The 20,029-nt window shown below is 45.7% G+C and overlaps 1 protein-coding gene across 4 annotated transcripts in view; it reads left to right on the top strand.

Moving 5' to 3' along the window:
- Positions 1 to 297: 297 nt before the first annotated feature.
- The window catches only part of TIAM1 (TIAM Rac1 associated GEF 1), a 326,413-nt gene continuing 306,681 nt past the window's right edge, over positions 298 to 20,029 (top strand). For 2 of the 4 annotated variants that reach the window (XM_039857285.1, XM_039857282.1), the window contains exon 1: positions 298 to 523. The gene's annotated coding sequence lies outside the window, so the exon portion shown is untranslated. Of the gene's footprint in view, positions 769 to 20,029 lie in introns of all 4 variants that reach the window. The other 2 variants (XM_039857283.1, XM_039857287.1) reach the window with 2 other exon arrangements.

Genomic DNA, 20,029 nt, shown 5'->3' with positions numbered 1-20,029 from the left:
GCCCTCCCAAAGCTGCTTTGTTAGGGGCTCCCTCGCCGTTCTCTGGCCAGCCGCGCCTCCTCTGCCTTCCCTCGCTCTCCCCGGGCCGCACCGCCGGAGCCTTGTGGGAAGGCAGCCCAGGAGTGCGCGGCGCCCACATCCCTCTAGCAGCGCACAGGGGACCGAAGCAGCTCGGGTACCCAGCGTGCTGCTGTTGTCACTCTCCAGGCCAACTCCGAACGCCCCGCTCCTGTATCTGCTGTTTCTGATTGGCCAGTCGGAGGCGGAGCGATTGTCAAGCGGTCCAATCAGAGCGCGGTTTCCCACGGCCTCTCTTGGCCCCGCCCCCGAGGCCGCCAGCGGAGGCCGCCTGACAGCTCCCATTGGCAGACGGCGAGCGGGCCGGAGCGCGGCGAAGCCCAGCAGCGCCGCCGCCGACCGGCGCGCAGCTCTGCAGCACGGCTTTCGCCTCGGTACCCGCAGCCCGGGAATTTCGGCGTTCCCGCATTGTCCCCGTCCCGGAGATCCGGGACGAGCGTTGCGGGTGAGTACCGCGGGCCTCGGGGCGCGCGACGGCTGGCCGGAGCCACCTCGAAGGACCGCGGTGAGGATGCTCGCGGCTACTCTACCCGTGACGGGCACATCCCGACCCCCGTCTCCCGCACATTAGGGCTCCCGGCGGGTCCTAGCTCCCCCTGATTGGGCTTTACTCGTATTGTTTTCGTGTTCACACACGGGAGGTGGGGAGCTGGCGAGAGGAGGCAAGAGGAGACATCTCTCGCTGGAACGGTAAGGAGGGAGACGAGCCGGCGGCGCCCAGGTGTCGGGCGCCGAATGGAAGTGACAGTGTCCAGGCTTTAGCATTCAGTCTTCCCGGTAGCAGGAGGTCAGCGCTGACTTGCAGCGGCAGCGGCACTTTGTATTTGTCGGCTGATTTTTATCAACTTCGGGGAGGGCGTGCGTGTGCGTGCGTGTCTGTGTGTGTCTCTGTCCCTGACTTGGGCACCTCCAGGCCTGGGTTTTCGGCGACGCTGCCTGGGCGCTCGCCTTGGCGATCCGTGCCGCGCTCGCAGCCGGACACACGAGGAGCACTGTCCGGGGGTCGGCACACAGGGCCGGGGACCCAAGGGTGATCTGGGAGGAGGCATTTAAAGCGGCATTCTCCGGGCGCGCAGACAATGACTGGTCAGGGCGTGGGGTCCCAGGGGGCTGTGTGTTGGGTCCCCGCGCTCGATCCAGATCCTGCCTCGCCCTCTCACGGGTTCGGTGGCTCTGAAGCCGCTGTGCGGCTTACGGCCCCGCGGGGGACCCGTGTGGGGCCCGCTTTTGTTTACAGACCTCGTCATTGGGCGAGAGCTGCGCGCTGTGCTCCCCCGGGCCCCGGCCGCTGCTGCGCGCCCCCTCCGAGCCTGGAGAAGTTGGTGCGTGCTGTCAGGAGACGCCTCCTCCCCCGACCTCCTGGCCAGATGCTGCAGGGAAAAGACACCCAGGCGGCGCCTTCGCGCCCAGTCTCCTTGCACCCAGAGGCGCCGTGTCCCGGCCCGGGTCCCTCTCAGATTGGCGGCTGTCGTGGGGAAGACCGAGCCAAGTTCATCTCTTTTCCAGTAGCATCCTCTAGCCTTGCTGCCTGACTAGTCCAGGTTGATCCGAGTCTGCCTTTTCCTGAGTGCTGGCAAGTCCTGAAGGACGCGCGCGAGCCCTTGGGGACGCTGGCCAATCCGTGTCCGCTTAGGTGGTACCCACGCGGCCCCGCAGAGCGGCTGGGGCTCCGCTGAGTCTGAGCGGTCCGGATCGGGTTACCCACGTGTGCTGACTTGGCTCACACTTTGCTTGAGTTGGAATAGAGGCTGAGAGCTTGGGCGCTGAGGTCAAACCCAAGTTCCAATACCTGCTCAGTGTCACTTACAAACTGGGCGATCCAGGCAGAGCTGTTTAATCTCCCTGCCTCTCAATTTCCGAGTCTGGAAAGTGGGTATGAGTATTCCCATCTGGGGGTGGGGAGGTGGGGTTTAAAACGACAATATAAATTAGCTGCTTAGGACAGTGCCTGCCACATACGAACCTCTTTGGAATAACGTGGCTTTCCTGTCAGAGGTACTCTTATTGTAGAGGATGCCCATGTCTCTTCCCCTTTCTGCAGTTCTCCACTCTCCCAGCTCCTGCTTTATTTAAAAAGCGTTCACGAGTGCTGTTTTCAGCTCCAAACAGGGCTCAGGTTGAACTGTACTGTACTTAACTAATCGCTTACAGATCCTTTTTCTGTTTGAATTCCCTTTAGGTTTTAGTTGTTTCTTCTTCCTTCTTCCCTAAGGCCATGCTGAGGTCCAGGCCTGGGTGGAGGAGGAAAAGTCCGCCAGGTGGGAAGCAGTTGCCGGAGAACCAATAGCCGCTGTGCAAAGTGATTAATGCCCGGATGGAGGGAGGTTTGAACAAAGAGATACCTGGAGGCCAGGAGGGAACACTTCCTGGTAGAAGTGAAATCTGAGCTGTGCCTTGTAGCGGAAGTTTGGTAAATCTCTGGTTTCTAGAATATGCTCTTTTGTACCCAGTGGTAAAAAACTCCTCCAGGGAGATTGTCTTTGAGTGGTAAACACGGAAGTTGCTAAGTAATTATCATTGAAAGAGGAGAAATAAACCTAAGGAGGAAGCTGTTGACTAGGGAAGGTAGAAGATAATTGATTTCACTGAATAGCTTCAAAATGCTGTCAATGTGTTTTGACTTGTTTTTCCTCAGCTCTGCAGTGCAAAGAGAGCCACTTTCGTATAGGAAAAAAAAAGCATGAAAAACTCAACAACCCATAATCAGATAAATAGTTTAAAAAAGACAATCTCAGGCTCGCCTACAGAATAAGATGTTATTGAAAAAGAAAAAATGCTTGTTTCAGCACCCCTTTGCTCGTTGGGGCAAATTACCGAGCCGGGTCTGATAACATATCCTTTGAATGTAGACTCTAGAGGCCTTTACTGGCCAAAATACACAAACAAACAAACAAAAACAAAAACTAGGAGAGGGACTTGCAGTCTGTCCAGTGGTAACAGAAGCTCACAGAGATACTCCCTCTATGCCTCTGCCTCCCTGGACCTGCCTCGGTCACCCCAAGTGGAGGCCGATCCTTGCAGGCTGTAGAGCCTGTAGTGTTATTGGGAGATGTCAGTGTATTTGGTGGCCAACTTTGAGCTCCATTCCCAGAAATAATTCCAGTCCTGTCTGCACTTGTTCTGGGAATTCTCTGGCCCTTAGGGACGCTAGAGGCAGCCTTGCCCCCTGCTGCTGTCTGGGGAACAAATCAGTTGGGGGCCTAGACTTGAAAGAGAGCACGTGGTTAGGAAATCTCATTAGCTGACAATTTAACTCCGCTCTAATGCTCATCCAAAGAGCTAGAACAAAGACTTCCTCTTTCTCTCTGCAGTTCTCTCTCCCAGATCTCCTGTCTTCCCTCCCCCTCTAAACCTGAAAGGAAAGGCCGCCCTGGTCCTGTCTCCTGCCACTCCACCAACTCCTGCCCCCCAAATCCTTGTGGTTCTGGTGAGCTAACGGAACCCCAGGAACCCCAGGCGTTCTGGAGCATCAGGGCAGCAGTTCCCTGGGAAGGTGGCCCAGGTGTGCATGTTAACACTCCTTACGGTAAGGAGCTTACTGTCTGAAGGAGAAGCATTTTGTGAGGCAGCAGGAAGGAGAGCTTCAAACCTATGCTTTTCCAAATGAGAAGAGCAGGTAAGAGCACAGGAATCACACTGAAGCTTTGGCCAGATGTTAGTGATGGCAGAGACAGAACTCGGTCCCTATGGGCTTTGTACAGAGTCCTGTGGAATTCTTGAACCGCACAAGCTCAGGCTTGTGGTTCAGAAAGATCCTTATTCGCCGTGTCTGCAGTCGTTTGGATGCTTGTATCTAAAACACTGTTTCACAGGTGTGTGTGTGTCTGCCTGCGTATATGCATATCCAAGTTCCTTCCTGAAGAAAACAGAGTGCATATTTCATAGTGTGTCTCTATCTATCCCCCTCTCCCCGCCAGTATAGGACCAGAAAAAAACATTTGCAAGGCCCTAGCAAAATTTTCCTGTTTTTCACAATTCCCAACTTATGGTCATTTCATCTTTAAATATTCAGTTTTATGTAAGTAATAACTCCTGTGTTTAAAAAAAAAAAAAAAGATCTCTCATCAGTGTAAGCCAAATCACTAATTTTTAAAGATTTTTTTTTTTTAAATTATTCTTAAATAACGGAGGCACTCAAAAATAAAGCAGTACTCATCCAGGAACAGAGTGTTTTGAAACTAAAACAGTGCTCCAGTGTAAAGGGTACAAGATATTAATAGTTAGGCGAGCTTTCTCCTTCCATCCCCTTTCCAGCCTCCTGCACCTCCCTCCACACCCCTGCAGCATAAGACTTTCACTGTTCCTGTGGTCTCAGGAGACCTCATTAAGAAATTCATAAAGGCCTAGACTGCGGGCATGGAGAAATTCTGCAAGTGCTTGCGCAAGTTTCTTCTAGAAGACTTTGGAGCTCCTTGGCTAGGTGAAGAGGGTCCTGCCTAGCTGGGCGGAGGCTGAGCTGAGAGACTCGCATTCTGCAGTGAGGGTCTCAGTTCATTGAAAGGGTAGCAGAAGCGGAGGGGATCACAATGCTGGTGTCTTAGTAAGAGCAGATCAATTGTGTGTATTCAAAGGACATGAAACAAAGAATGATGATTCAGCCAGGAATCCAGTGGGAGGACGGTTCTTACAGCTGAGAGCATCCTTAGTTTCAGGATGGGCCAAGGCCCTTTGAGTCTTGATGCTGTCACAAAGTTTCTTTCCATAAAAGGACACTTTAGTGTAGTTGGGTGAGGGGGGGTCCTAGCATTTTGGAGCCTCCCTGCTTACCCCAGCAAAACTGAAGTATACTAAGAAAGGCATCTCATATTTTCTGGCCGGGGCCACTTTGAATTCATGAAAGAAGAGAAATAGAAGAATGGGGCAGTGTTTTTGGTTTAATAAGAAGATACTGGTATCATTTTATTCCAGCTTCTAGACCCCCACAGAGCATGATTTTATTAAGGACCAAAGGATTAGTCTGCAGGTATGTGAGGAAAGTGTAATTGGAAACTCGACTTGGAGTAGGATTGGAGATCAGGCTATGGGGATTCAGAGGCTTTTCTTTAAAGGTACCAGATGTTGTTCTCTATGGCCGTGGAGGAGACAGGACATCCTGCAGAAAGAAAGTGACTTTGCAAGGCTGCACGCCTGCCCTCCTGGCCTGGTTTCCTCTGCTCTTTGCAGAGGTGATAATAAGCCCTGGAATTCACCAGGTCAGCATTCCCCCTCACCACGCCACACCAGGGCAGGTCAGGTGAGTCGTGGGTCTGGTCGCTGGAAGTGCAGTGGATGGCATTTCTCACCCAGCGCTCCTCAGAACAGGGGATGGAGGTGGGCCTGATGTATGTCAGCTGAGTCTGAAGGGCACTGAGAAGGGGCTCTGCTTTGCCTCCCCTTTCTCTCACCACGTTGGGGGCCTCCTTAGCTTTTTGTGGGGAGAGTTTCCAGCCTGGCCACCTCCAAATTTCTTCGGATCCCGACCCAACTAACTGAGGTTAACGTGTTCGTTTTTATCTCTTTTGCAAAATGTGCATCTCCATCTCCTCACCTGACACAAGGATATCTTTGGAAAGAGCAAGAACACGGAGGGCGAGTTCTTCAGTGTGCTGTGGCCTCCCGGCTTCTGATGACCACAGGGCCCCTTTCCACACCTGAGAGGTCTGAGCTCCCTGGGGCACCCGAGACCTCCTGGCTGTGCCCGTTGCCTGGTGTAATATTAGTGCTACCACCTGCCATTCTCAGAAGTGCCCAATAGGGCTGCCCAGAATCCCGAGTCCCATGTGTCAGAGTAATAACCTTGATTATATTTTAAAAAACTGCGGAGGTTCTTTCCTGATGGCACACTGCTGTGCTCTGGTGAACGGCCTCTGTCTTCCACCTTTTAGTTTTTAAAGTGTGTTTAACCCGGGGCCCGCTGAGTGGGGAGAATGCCATGTAGACTTTCTTTCATTTAAAATACCATTTGGATCCCAAGGTTATTAGGACTCTTGAATGTTCTTGCCGTGCTGAAACTTTGACTTCCTATGACGACCCTTACCGTCTGCCATACATAGGGTGGGGCTGTGTACGTGTCTCTGTCTTAAGTCTCTACCATGCATTTCCAAGCGGCCTTAATAGGGATGCAGTCTTTGGCAATAACGCTCGAGTCAATTTTGCTCCAATATACTTGTCACAATTTCATTTGGATGATGATCCACTTTAATATTTTCCATGACTTCTATATTCTCATTTCATGCAAATTTTTCAACTCAGGTAATGCCAAGTTTGATTTGATTCTAAAAAGAAGTGCAAAGTAATAATTCCATACGGTATTAACAAACTCATAGAACAGATGAGCTAGTCAGGAGAAGCAAGAGTCTTCTGTCCTGGTCGTGCTTTATTCCCACCCACTCTTGTACTCTGCAGAAACAATCACCTTTGTTCATTTCATTTGAAATTGTTCTGGTGGTTGTCTTAATGTCTCTAGATAACATATACCACTTTTATGTGTCGACTTCCTGTTGTGATAAGTGATCATTTAGCTTAGTTATTGCCTCTCACCCCCTTCCTTCATTCTCTAGCTTTTTGATGATTGTATTTATAGTTCATATATTGATTATTCTCCAGACTTTATATTACTTACTTATTATATTACCCTAATTTAGTTCCATCAGCTGACAACAGTGACTTTTAACCTCCCCTTTGTACAATGAGAACATCGATGTCCTGTTCTATCTTTTATTTTCCAACCCGCCTCCCTGTTTTGCCCCCAGCTTCTGTCAGCTGTCAGGGCTCATGTTGATAAGATTCTGTTCTGTAAGCATGATTCAGAATTCTGTGCCTTGCTATAGGTTGTTTTTATAATAGCTTTATGAAGATATAATTTGTATACCATACAAATTTAAATTTAAAATTAAAGTGCATAATTTAGTGGGTTTTGGTATATTTACAGAGTTGAGTTGCCATCACCATAATCAACTTTAGAATATTTTCACCATCCTCAAAAGAAACCCTGTACCCATTATCATTCCCTTCCCTTCCCCACCCCTCTCCTAGCCCCTGGTAACCGCAGGTCTGTTTACTTTCTGCCTCTACACGTGTACCTATTTTGGCCATTACATGTAAATGGAATCATATAATATGTGGTCTTCCGCCATTGTCTTTTTTCACTTGGCGTAATGCTTTCATGGGTCATCTTAGGAGTAGAACTGCTAGGTCATGTGATCATTGTATTTTAACTTTCTGAGGACCTGCCGGATTGTTTTCCAAAGTGGTTGTACCATTTTACCTTCCCATCAGCAGTGTATGAGGATTTCACTTTCCCCACATCCTTGCCAACATTTGTTCTGATCTGTCTTTTGAATTCTAGTTATCGTGGGTGAGAGGTGGTCTCTCCTTATGATTCTGATTTGCATTTTCCTGATAAATAATGATGTTGAGCATCATTATATTGCATGTGCTCATTGACTAATTGTGTATTTTCTTTGGAGAAATGTCTGTTCAGACCTTTTGCCTTTTTCTTAATTGGGTTTGTTTTTTTTTGTCTGTTTATCAAATTGTGAGAATATTTTAATGTATTCTAGATAAAAGTCCTTTATCAGATATATGATTTGCAGATATTTTCTCCATTCTATAGGTTGTCATTTCACTTTTCTGATGGTGTCCTTTGTATATTGTTTGCTTTTTAAATGCTGAAAATCATCAAAGAATGTTTGCTCAGTTATGACTCTGAATACTCTTCACTCCATAGTGATGTTGTACACTAATTTTACATTTTCTTTTCTGTAGTACTATTTGCATGACTTAATTAGGTTATAGATTGAGCAAAGAGACCCCGAAAATATTTTATTTTAAAGCTTTGATTTCACATTAAAAAAAAAAGAGCAATACTTTGTTTACTTAAACAACCGTGTGAATGACTCATTTGTTTACCAAAGCTACATAAAAGAAATATTTGCAAAATAATTTGAAAGTGAGCTATCTTTGGGTATCAACTTTTCAATGTTAAATTTCTGCTGGGTAGTATTTTTTGGTATGTTATATTAGGACAGAGGTTCTTAACTGGGGTCAGATTTGCTCACAGGGGACATTTGGCAATGACTAGAGACTTTTTTGGTTGTCACACGGGGGAGGTAATACTGGCATCTATTTAGATACAAGGAGATACTTGGTATCTGGCTGATAGAGGCTTGCGGGGTGTTGCTAATATCCTGCAACAAGCAGAGCGGTCCCCCAGACTAAGAATTATCTGGTCCATAGTCAATAATGCCGATCGAGAACCCTACATTCAAAAGACACAAATACTATCAGAGATCACATATTTAAATTTCTTAGGAAAGCTGTTTTTGTTTTCCAGATATTTGGAAGTGAGCTGTCAGATTAATAATCAATTATCTGAGGCATTGGATTATTTTGGTTTTAGAAAATTTTTGGTTATTATTTAGCTATATAAAATACCTTTTTTAGGATAAAAAGTTTTTTAAAATTGGATCATTCAGATGTTTTGGGCTTCTCAGTGTTTGAGCAACCTCACCAGTTACTGACTTCAGGATATTGCTAATGACTGTATCATGAAAGGCTCATCCTTAGCCCTCAAAACTGCTGTGGTTAATATTATGGGAGGAAAAAATATGTGCGGGCTGCTCATTGTAATGTTATTCTTCTTAAGCAGTTTATTGGGCATTAAAACCGTTTTCAGGAAAAAATGCTTCCAAGTTCAGTGCAAGATCTACTGTGACATTTTAGAAAAGTTTTATGAATGTGAGAGTAATTATCTCGATGAGGAATTAACATTTCAATTCTACAATTACATCAGTTGAACTTTAATATCTCATTGTAGTTTAAAAAATTAACACCTCATAACTATGGTTTTCACTTAACTGCGTAACCTAACAATTTAATTATTTAAAAATAGATTAACAAAATTCACTGTGTGGATTTTTTCTTTTTCTTTTTTTCTAAAATAGTAACTAAGTTGGGGATCGAATCTCCCTGCAGCCTGGGTCCTGTGAACCCTAAACAATTGTAGCAAACTATGCAAATTACCTTAAAGAAAAAGGTTTGTAGGAACCTGTTTCATGACCTCCTCTTTCTCGAGGAAATGAGGTCAAAACCAGGTGGACCTTATTAGCCAAAGTTGCAGGTTAGCATAGGAATTTCGAGTCTCCTTGCCAAAGATTAGGGACCCACATGAGTGGCCCATTTTTTAACCAAGACCAGTTAAAGTAGCTTTTTAGGGTGCGAAGGGCTAAAGTTATTCCCCAGGGACAGCCTCTGAATTTTAATTGCAACAATCCTTGTCTTCTCAGCCTGTGATACAGCAGTTCTGAATCCCATCCAAGGCAGGAAAAGTGAATTTGTGGGCCTCCTAGCAACTAGCCACTAGCAGTGTAGAGCTGGACTTTATCTTTTTTATATCATGTGGCATCAGCCCCTCTGACATTCTGAGGCCCGGCCCATAGGTTGTTAATGGGAATTTGGGGCGACTGTTCCAAGTGCATAAGATGTGGAGTTGGTTGCTGTGTTATGGTTACTAGAAAACCACAATTTGAGAGAAAATGGAAATCTTTCTAGGAAATATTCAGGTACAGTTTTTCTAGTTTGGAAAAGTTATTTTGTGGAATTCTGGAATGAAGAGCTTAATTAGGGCATGAGTTAAGTTTAATAGTGTAATACCCTGAGTGTTATTGCAACTGCATTAGAGATGCTATGAGATTCATATCTTTGAATTTCCTCCTTTGATTTGAATAAAATTTCTCTCACCTCTAGCAGTGTTGAAATGGTTAATGGCCTTTGATTACCTACCTGGGCCATTTTCTTCATTTTTCTTCAGATAGTCTGTGTTTTCTTCCCCCTTGCCCCCTCATTTTCTTTGTCTGGGTGATTCTTCTGAAATATCTCATCTTCAGAGTTTATTGCTTTGATTAGAAAGTGTTTCTCTTAATTATATCAGGTACTAATGGTAAATATAGCCAAAATACCAACAATAAATGTCTTATAGTGTTGAGATTAAGAGGGCTTTTTATGTTCTTAGGCAAAAATTTCTTTAACTTTGAAAGGTTTTACAAATGGTGGTTACTTTTATAATCAGAAACATTGAATTAATTAAATGCATATTCATCTTTGGGTAGGTGGTGACTTAAGTTTTTCAAGTCATATGTTTTTTTGTTTTGTAATCCACTTATGCGTGGGGATTAATAGCAAAGTGCTCCTCTCAACCATCAGGACCATGGGAAGAATAAAGAATACGTGGATTCTGGCTGAATGAACACATAGGAGAAAGCCCACAGAAGCCCAGCGATTAAATATCAATGGAAGGATTAGCCCCGTTGTTGATGGATCCTTTCAGGCAAGGATTGAACTAAGACCCTCAGTCCTGGAAAGTTGTTGACTTTGGAGGGTTGACTGCATCCCTCCCTTTATACGCCTATTCTCCTTAAATAGTTGTCTTAACGTCTGCAGTTCCAGTCCTGGTTGTGCTTCATGACCTCCGTTTTTCTTTAGGATCGATCGCTGCCTTGTTCATGAACTATCCCACTTTCTATGAAGGTCCTTAAAGCATTGATGATATTCAAGTCAAGCTTAATTCATGTCTGTTAGTTTCCTATAAAAGGTATGTCAAACTGGATGGTCTCAGACAATAGAAATTTATTGTCTCATAGTTTTAGATGCCAGAAGTCTAAAATCAAGGTGTCTTGGCAGGGCTGTGCTCTCTCTGAAGGCTCTAGAGAAGAATCTTCTTGCCTCTTCTAGTTTTGCTGGCCTCAGCAATTTCTGTGCTTGTGTGACAGTATCCAGTCATAGCCTCTTCCACATGGCTTCTTCTCTAGTGATTGTCTCTTTCTAAATCTCCTCCTTTCTCTTAGAAGGATAACAGCTATTGGATGCAAAGCCCACCCTAATCCCATGTGACTTCATTTTAAATGGATGATGTTTGCAAAGACCTATTAAGGTCACATTCATAGGTACTAGGGGTTAGGACTTAAACATATCTTTTTTGGGGACACAGTTCAGTGCATAGGACTGTCCAACTGCTCCACTGACTACCTGTTGAAATCAACAAGTATGTGTAGTATGGATGTGTACTTACTGCTAAGAGATTCCATTTTTCTAAAGTTTAGCTCATATGTCACCATGCATTTTAAACTTTCAAAGGCTCTATCTAGCCCTCTGGTCCCAGCCCTGCTTTGCCATTTCATTTCCCAGGACTTTCTCAGATACTTTGAGCCGGTGAAACAGGAGTCCCTTTTGCTCTGGGATGTATCCTAGTCTCTTTCCAATTTTGTGCTCACATTGTCTCTAGACCTGGACTATTTCCATGTTTGCTCATCAAATTCTATCTGTTCTTCCAGGTCTGGTTGAAATCAGCCGTCTTCAGGCAGTTTCCTTGATGTCCTAATGTGTGACGGCTCTTTTAGATGTGTTAGCATAGTCTGCCTTGTGTCTCAGCGAATTCTTTTCCTAGACTGCAGACTCTTTTGATGGCAGGGTCTCAGACAAATTTATCTTGGCTTTGCCCATGGCACCACTGTGGATGAGTCGATGTATATTAGGATGAACTTGCATCTGGCTGACAGCATCAGCAGTCAGTATATATGCTTGGTGCACAGGTCATTGCCAAGATGGTGGGCTGTGGAGGATGGTAGTTCAGGGATGAGAAGCCTAAGGTAAAAAAGGCAGTAGAGTAGGTCAATTCCCTAAGGACTCATGGCAAGAGGAATGTGTCATTTAGCTGCTAGGGAGCAATCTTCAGCCAGGATGAATCTGATGGTGTAGCAGGAGCCAAAAGTAGGCAGCATGCACTCTGAGGGAGAAGATGGTTGAGTGGGTGTCTTAGTTAGTTCGGGATGCTGTAACTAAATATCAGAGACTGGGTGGATTAAACAGCAAACATTTATTTCTCACAGTTCTGGAGGCTGGAAGTCTCGAGATCAGGGTTCCTGAAAACTTGAGTTCTTGGTGAGAGACCCCTTCCTGGTCACATGCTCATGTGGCCTTTCCTTGGTGTACGCACAGAGATCTCGAATCTTGTCTTCTTTTTATCAGGGGATTAATTGTATCATGTGGGTCCTCCATCATGACCTCATATAAATCTAATTATCTCCCATAGGCCCCACCTCCAAATACCATCACACTGGGGATTGGGGCTTCACCAAATGAGTTTTGGGAGGCTACAAACCTTTAGTGAGCAAACAGCCAGGCAAATGGTTTGGAACCAGCAAGTAAACAAACGAGAAAGCAAAGCAAAAAAAAAAACCAAACAAAAAACCAACCAAACAAAAAAAATCCAAGAGCATTGTACCGACATGCCTTTGATTTCATGCCTTTGACTTCGAGGTGGGCTCTTCCAGACCTGGACTTTGTTGAGGGTCATGGGGGGTTGGGGCTCAGCAGCTCAGGACCACCCTGCAGATGGACAAGGGAGATTTCATGCCTGGATACCGAAAGTCTGGTTAGACAATCATGGAGGATCCTAAGGTGGTCGGGCAGGTAGAAAAATAGTGAAAGACCAGAGTTCTGTGATTTCAGGAGAATGCAATTTGGTTGGGAGGCAGGACTGTCCTCCAGTACAAGCAGGGCGTGAGACAAAATGTGAGGGGGTTGTTCGTGGAGGGGGGTGGCTTGGAGGATGGCTGGTAGCACATGGAGGGGCCAGGGTTAAGAGACTGGCATTCCTTGCACATGACCTCAGAAGAAGGGATAAAAGGTGACTGGTTCTAGGGAAAGTGAAATCTCAATATTGCTGATTGAGATTGGGTAAGGGTCCAGGCCTCTGCTTTGGCATTGCCAAACTATTTTGCTGGGTGGGGAGAGCAGGTCGAGCTGGGTAAGCCTGTGGCATCTAAAGGGACTTTGTGCTGCAAATGGACCAGCTTACTCTCTAAAATGTATTTTTATTTACTCCATGATTATTTAAGAACAATCGAGTACATTTAAAAGAAGACATTCTCCTACATTCCTGCTATGGGAACTCATTAGTTACTTTTGTTTTTTCTCTGTTCTTTCTTATCCATATTTTCCATGCACTTTTTACATATTTGTAACTCTTGCATAGATACAAGTTTGTATTTTGTTTCTTTTTATGTAACATTGCATCATCAACATCTATAAAGTCCGCATACCTGTCATCATTTATGGTGGTCACATATTCCAGCGATGTGACCATTTGCTTAACCATCCTCCCGTAATTGAATATTTGTGTTGTATTTTTTATAACTATCTTAAGATTCTTTTGAAGTTTATTTTTCTCAGGCTAAATTCTCAAAATGTATTATCTGCATTAACGATGGCATTTAAAAGAAGGGCTCTTGATTTGAATCACCAAACTGCCTTCCAAAAGTCTTGATCGGTTCCTAGATACGTCAGATTTACCACAGACTACCCAGTACTGGGTCTTAATCATTTAATTTTGTTTTGTTGATGCTAATTGAATCTCTTTCTTTGCTGTCTTTTCTGAACTTTTTGTGTTTATTATTTTGAACATTGTTTCGAGCTTTTACAAAACGGTATCATTGGCTTATCTCTTAAATCCTTAACATGTCCCAGAACAAGACAAATAAGAAACAATTTTATTTGGATTCCTCATCTGTGGAACCATGAGATTGAAGCAGATTGTGTCTAAGGGCCTTTCTAGCTTCCAGTATCATGTCTTTGATTTTATGAACCAAAAGTTTAAAAGGTGGATGAGATGCAACATTAAGAGTTCTGACACGTGGGCTGGTGAAATGGTTGTAGGTGACCTGTGGTGGCTGTTTTTGTTTGTTTGTTTGTTTTGGTTAATAGACTTTTTTGAGCAGAAAGCTCAGAGTTCCCATACACTCTGTCTCCCACGGGCACAGCCTCCCCATTACCAACAACCTCCCATCAGAGTGGAACGTTCGTTACAATTGATGAATCTACATTGATTGACACATCATCACCCAGAGTCCATAGGATACATTAGGGTTCATGTTTGGTGTGGTACATTCTGTGGGTTTGTGGACATGTGTCCACCATTACAGTATCATACAGAATAGATTTCGCTGCCCCAACAGCCCTCTGTGTTCAGCCTTTCATCTCTCCGCCCCTGCAAACTCTGGCAACCGGTGATCTTTTCACATCTCCTTAGTTTTGCCTTTTCCAGAATGTCATAGAGTTGGATTGTGGTTGGTGTCAAGGAGGCTGACTTTACCCTCTAGAGTCATTTCTCAGGGGTCTATCCATACCTGTCCCTGCCCTGATACTGGGGTTACCTCTAGATGGGATTTTAGAGTAGGAAGGATTGATAAGGCCCTTCCGACCCAGCACTCTTCTCTGTGACACCTTGGCAGAGAAATGTCACCTGAGCCTTTGATGCAGTTCTCGTCATGGAGCCAAGGTTAGCACAGAAGACCCAGAGCCCAGGAGTCCGGGTTCCAGTCCTGGCACTGACTGGGATTAGCCAAGTCACTTGTCCTTTCGGAGGCTGGCCCTCTCTGTCCCCTCTGTGGAGTAATGCCAGAGTGGTACCCACTCCTAGGGTGAAGGGTTGACATGAGATACGTGTGAACATCAAAGGAAGGGAGGAGAGGCAGTCTGGAGAGGCTGATGCGGGACAGACAGCCTCGTCCTTGCTTGGGCACGTGAGTTGTTACAAGTTGCTGCCGGCAGGGAATGGGCGTCTGCCTTGCACGGATGCCGACGCTGCCTTCTGTGGACACAAAGTCACCGCTCGCCCATAGCCACGTGTGCTGGCCATCGTGCTCCCGACTCTAGTAGCACTTTTCAAGCAGAACTGCTCTGCTCCTTCATCTGTCCTTTCTATCACATGGATCTTTTCATTGTGTAAACACCCAAATCTGCATTTCAGAAAAATTTTGGCATAGGAAAGTGTTATGGGCTGAATTGTGTCCCCCAAAACTCATATGTTGAGGCCGTGACCTCCAGTACCTCAGAATGTGACTGTATTTTGAGATGGGTTAAAATGAGGTTCTTAGATTGGGCCCTCGTCCAATCTGACTGGTGTCCTCATAAGACATTCGGACACATGCACAGACGTCAGGGATGCTGGAGCACAGAGGAAAGGCCGTGTGAGGACAAGCGAGAAGGTGACCATCTGCAAGCCAAGGAGAGAGGCCTCAGGAGAAACCAACCTGCCAACACCTTGATTTCAGAATTTCAGCATCCAGAACTGAGAAAATAAATTTCTGTTGTTTAAGCCACTTGGTTTGTGGTAGTTTGTTTTGGCGGCCACGGGAAACTAAAACAGGAAGATAATTCAGTTTTTTACCCATCTTCCCACCTGTTTTCATTTTCCATGTCATAGAGTTCAGCCCCTCGTACACTTTTCTTATTGAACTGTTTTTGGAGAATTAGGGAGATTTGCAGATCCAATGCTGTCCTTCACTTTATATACTTTTTTGGGGGCAACGACTGAGGAGTTATCAATACTTTTATGTGTGGTGTTTATGATGATCACCGTTACACTGGCTACCTTTTATAGATCCTCTCTTTGTGCTGGGCATCTTTGTTCCTTTACACGTTATCATTAAAAATTCCTTGCCAGATGGATATTGTTGTCCCATTTCGCAAATGAGAAAGTCGGGGAGCGGATGACACGCAAGGCCACACAGGGCGGATTTCGTGGACCCACCCATTCATTCATCAGCGGACGGCAGTGGCTGGGTGGTTGTGGGGGCTGGGCTTGGCTCCCCGCTCCCCAGTAGTCTGCCTCTTTCAAGGCCATGCGTTCCCCGCCCCCTTCTCGGTCTGCTGAGCGGCCCCCTGTGCTCACAGGACCCTGCTGGACTGAGCAGACTGTTTATCGCCAAATATAACTAACCCGTTCTCTCTTCTCCTCTATTTAACGCGATCCAATAGCCCAGAGCCCTCGGTCAAGGGTATTTTATTTAGGTAACGCCATTTAAGAATGGAAGAAATTTCCTGTTGAGAGGTTTTATATATGTGGTGTGTGTGTGCTCGTGGAGGCAAATGGATGTTTAAGTGTGTGTGAGGCGAAGTGTACCAGACTCCGGAAGTCTGGGGACCACTTAGGTCTGTAACCCTCACTTTCCCACCAGCTGTCCAGCCCTGCAACGCCTTCTGGGCTTCCCATTTATGGGGCCCTTTTACTGTTATGACACCTGTTTAAATCTGGTGTTTCCATTACAGGGAGGGATGGAGGTGGCTGGAACAAGCGGCCGTGCCGTGACGACGTGTACAGGCTGTTAGGCTAAGACAGGCTGCCCCTCCTCCCGCCACTTCTTGTGGAAAATCTATTTTCGGTGTTTTGTTTCAGTGAGAAAAACATAAAAATATTTTTGGGGACCCCTCCCTCCCCTCGGCTGCAGCTAAGATTTCAGCCTTTGACAATGGGGGCCCAGCCTCCTCTGAAGCAAAGATAGCACTAATCAAAACGTTGCTTTACGCACATTTTTTTTTTTTAAGGAAAAAAGGATGATCTTTTTAAAACGTGTTACATGGACTTGTTCTGTGAAGTTCATGATATTAAACTTGCACGGCGACAGTGTTCCGTGTCATCTCCCTTAGAATTATCGACAGCGTGGCTGTAGACAGGCTACGGTATCTCCATTTTGCAGATAGGAAGCTTTTTATCCATATTGTGTGTGTGTGTGTGTGTGTGTGTGTGTGTGCGCGCTCGCGTTTATTTAAAAAAGTAAATTGAAATATAACTAGCATACAGAAAAGCATGCATTATCCTAAGTGTCTTGTTCGATGAATTCTTACAAACACACCCATGTAACTAGCACTCAGATCCACAACCAGAACATGCTGAGACCCCGGAACCCTTCCCTGTCCCCCGCTCCTGCCTGCACCCCCTAAGGGCAGCCAGTCTTGATTTCTAACACGCTGATTGATTTTTGTACTTGATAACAATAGAATTCTAAGTTGTTTTTTTTTTCTATAAGTTTTGCCTTTACATACTTTCAAGATATAAACTATATAATAAAGTATGCAGGAAGAAGTGTTGCTCTCCCCCCAACCCTGTGTACCCCATTCTTTCTATACCCACTATATCCACTTTCTATACCCACTTTCTATACCCAAGGAACAAAGGTAACCACTTTGTTCCTTGTGGATCCTTGCAGTATGGATTTATATAAATACAGGTGTGTATTCTAATTTTCGAACTTTCCTTTTTCAATAAATAGCACCCCATTCTCCCTGTTCTGTGCCTTGGTATCTAACTTCCCTCAGTCTCCCCGCTTCTTCCTACTACCCCCTTCCTCGTTCAGGCTCCATGTTGTGGGTTGAGTAGTGTCCGCCCCAAACTCACATGACCTTATTTAGAAATAGGGTCTTTGCAGATGTAATTCGTTAAGAGGAGCTCATACTGGGTTGGGGTGGGCCCTAAATCTGACAATTTCAGATTGGGAGATGCAGGCACCACAGGAGAAGGCTGTGATGATGGAGGCAGCAATCGGAGTGATGTAACTACAAGCTGTGGATTGCGGGGAACCGCCAGAAGCTGGAAGAGACAAGGAAGGATTTTCTCCCAGAGCCTCCTGAGGGAGCGTAGCCCTGCCGACACCTTCACATTGGACTTCTAACCTCCAGAACTGTGACACCATACATTTCTGTTGTTTTAAGCCACCCAGTGTGTGGTACTTCGTTATAGCAGCCCCAGGAAACTAATACACTCACTCCCCTCGCCCTCTCTCCCCGAACCCCTGACATCTCATCTTCTCCTCTCCCCCGTGGAGGGCAGAGGTCCCTCTCAAACTCGTCTGATCGTGTCTCTCCTGCTTTCGAACTGGCAGAGATGCCTCGTTGTTAATTAGATAAAGTCCAAGCTTTCTGGTGTGGCTTCTGTCCCTGCTCCCCCTTTTCCTCCTCACCTGTCACTCACCTCCGCCTTGCCCACTCAGCCTCGATGTGGACGTAGGTTGGCAGCTGCCAGCGGGGCGGCTGTGTTTGGATCGAAGAGCACCAAGTATGACTCAATTTGATGCATGCGGATGGGTCTTCTGGGTTCCAGTGGGCCACTGCTGTCCTCACAGCGTGCTACATTCAAAGGCCGTTGCATTTGAATGACCTTCCAAGCCTCCAAGATGCTTCCAGTTGCAGCCTTCACTCACAAATTCAGAAACACGATGAGCTCCCACCTGTGCAGGCACAGACGCGTAGGGGGAGGAGAGCCTGGTTCGCACTGTCCGCTTGGCCGCTTACTAAGAGAATGACCTTGAACAGTTTATTACCTTGATCTTCACCTCGGTTTTCTCATCTGTCTGATGGGGGTGATGGTAGTAACTGCCTGGTAGGGCTGTTGTGAGGAGTAAATGGGTTAATTCCCCAGCGGGCCTGGTACCTGGTAAGAGCTCAAGAAGTGTCGCCCCAACACCCCTTTGCTGAGCTGCATTTTCTCCCCTTCTGGTCTATTCTGGCTTATTACTTAAGGCTCAACACAGGCACCATCATCTCTAGAAAGTCTTCCAGTGGGACCTTCTCTCTCGGCATCAAAAACCTACCATCTTTTATGACTCTGGATGTGTGCCTCTCTGCCTCGAGGCCCTGCAATTCTTGATGGCAAGCCCCTTCTAGAACTCGATCATCCCCATTCCTGGCGCTTGGGGCTGGCACCCCATACGCCTTCAGTTGGGTACTTGCTCAGGAAAAGAACAAGTAATGAGCTGAGCATCCTCCCGAGTGTCAGATTGTGCCACTGCTGGACCTCAGAGTCTCCTGTCAGCGGAAAACACTTGTGTTGGGGGCTTTTATATTCCCATGGGTGGAGAACCAGCCTTCCAGCTGACTTGACAGTTAAAGGAACTCGCTGCCATCCTGAATTTCCGAAGGAGTCTGATAGCCTGGATCTTTAGATGGGCAGGCCAGGTTCATTTACAACTCCAGTGTCTCAAATAGGGCCATCTTCCCACAAAGCTCTGCAAAGCTTGGTGTCCATACCTTCTGTGAATTTTACGGAATCAGAGCTAATTTAAATATGCTTCAGTTTTAAGATGATATGAGAAACAACTGGGTTAACAAGATCTTCCTGGATCAACTTAGAGCAACAAGGACCCTGAGGAGAATGTCAAGTCCTGCAAATACCCTAACGATGATTATTCTTTTAGGATCCTTGGTGCAGTAAAGCCTCAGTGATGGGCAGGCAGAAATTAAGATTCTTATGTGCTGATTTTGTATTCTTTGGTTAGAACAGGGTAGGCCATGAACTCAGGGTCTCAGTTTCCTGTAGTTAAACATGCTTGCTCTTTCAATGCGGACCCTGAAGTTTAATGACCTTTTAATAAGGCATGAAGATCTACAAAAGAAGAAGATCTCTGGCTGGCTCTTGGGCTTAGAAGTTAATCCTGAGTTTGGACATGTTTGTTACAGCATCTAGCGTGGTTTCTTGTGCCTGGAAGGTACTCAGTAAATATTTTGTGCTTTCCATTATACTGCGGATATTAGGGTTTTGGATCTGAAACTCAGGGACCTTGGAGAGGGTCTTCTGATTCCAGACAGCTATTTCCCAAAGACCAAAGGACATGTTTGTCCTTGAAGGGGACATGTGGAAGGACAGCTCAGTGCATTGCGGAATTGGGCATTTACGAGATCAGGAATCCCTCGTACTTCGGAGATTCTTTTCTAACCTCATTTTCTCCTGGCCCCACATCACTATCAGAGGGTCTATAACTGTACCGCCCACTGTGGTGACCTTGACCACATGTGGCCACTGAACCCTTGAAACATGACTAGCCTGAGTTAGGATGTGCTGTAAGCGTAAACTACAGACCAGATTTCAAAGACTTAGTAAGAAAGGGAAGGACGTAAGATAGCTCTTAATAATTTTTAAATTGATTATATGTTGACGTAATATACAAGGTTGAAGAAAGTAGGTTATTAAATATAATTTAACCTGTTTACGTTTTTGAAGTGTAGCTACTGGAAAATTTAAAGTTATGTTTTTATTGGATAGTTCTGGCCTAGAGAATGACTGTTCACTATTTTCCTGGGATAATCTGCTAGAGTGGGTGCATTATCTCTTATTTCAGGAATTTCTTAATTCTGATGCCCC

Source organism: Pteropus medius, unplaced genomic scaffold, assembly GCF_902729225.1.
Source record: "Pteropus medius unplaced genomic scaffold, Ma_sr-lr_union100, whole genome shotgun sequence".
NCBI classification, from domain to species: domain Eukaryota; kingdom Metazoa; phylum Chordata; class Mammalia; order Chiroptera; family Pteropodidae; genus Pteropus; species Pteropus medius.
Note: the sequence above shows the minus strand (reverse complement) of the source record. Positions and strands in the feature narration are given on the sequence as shown.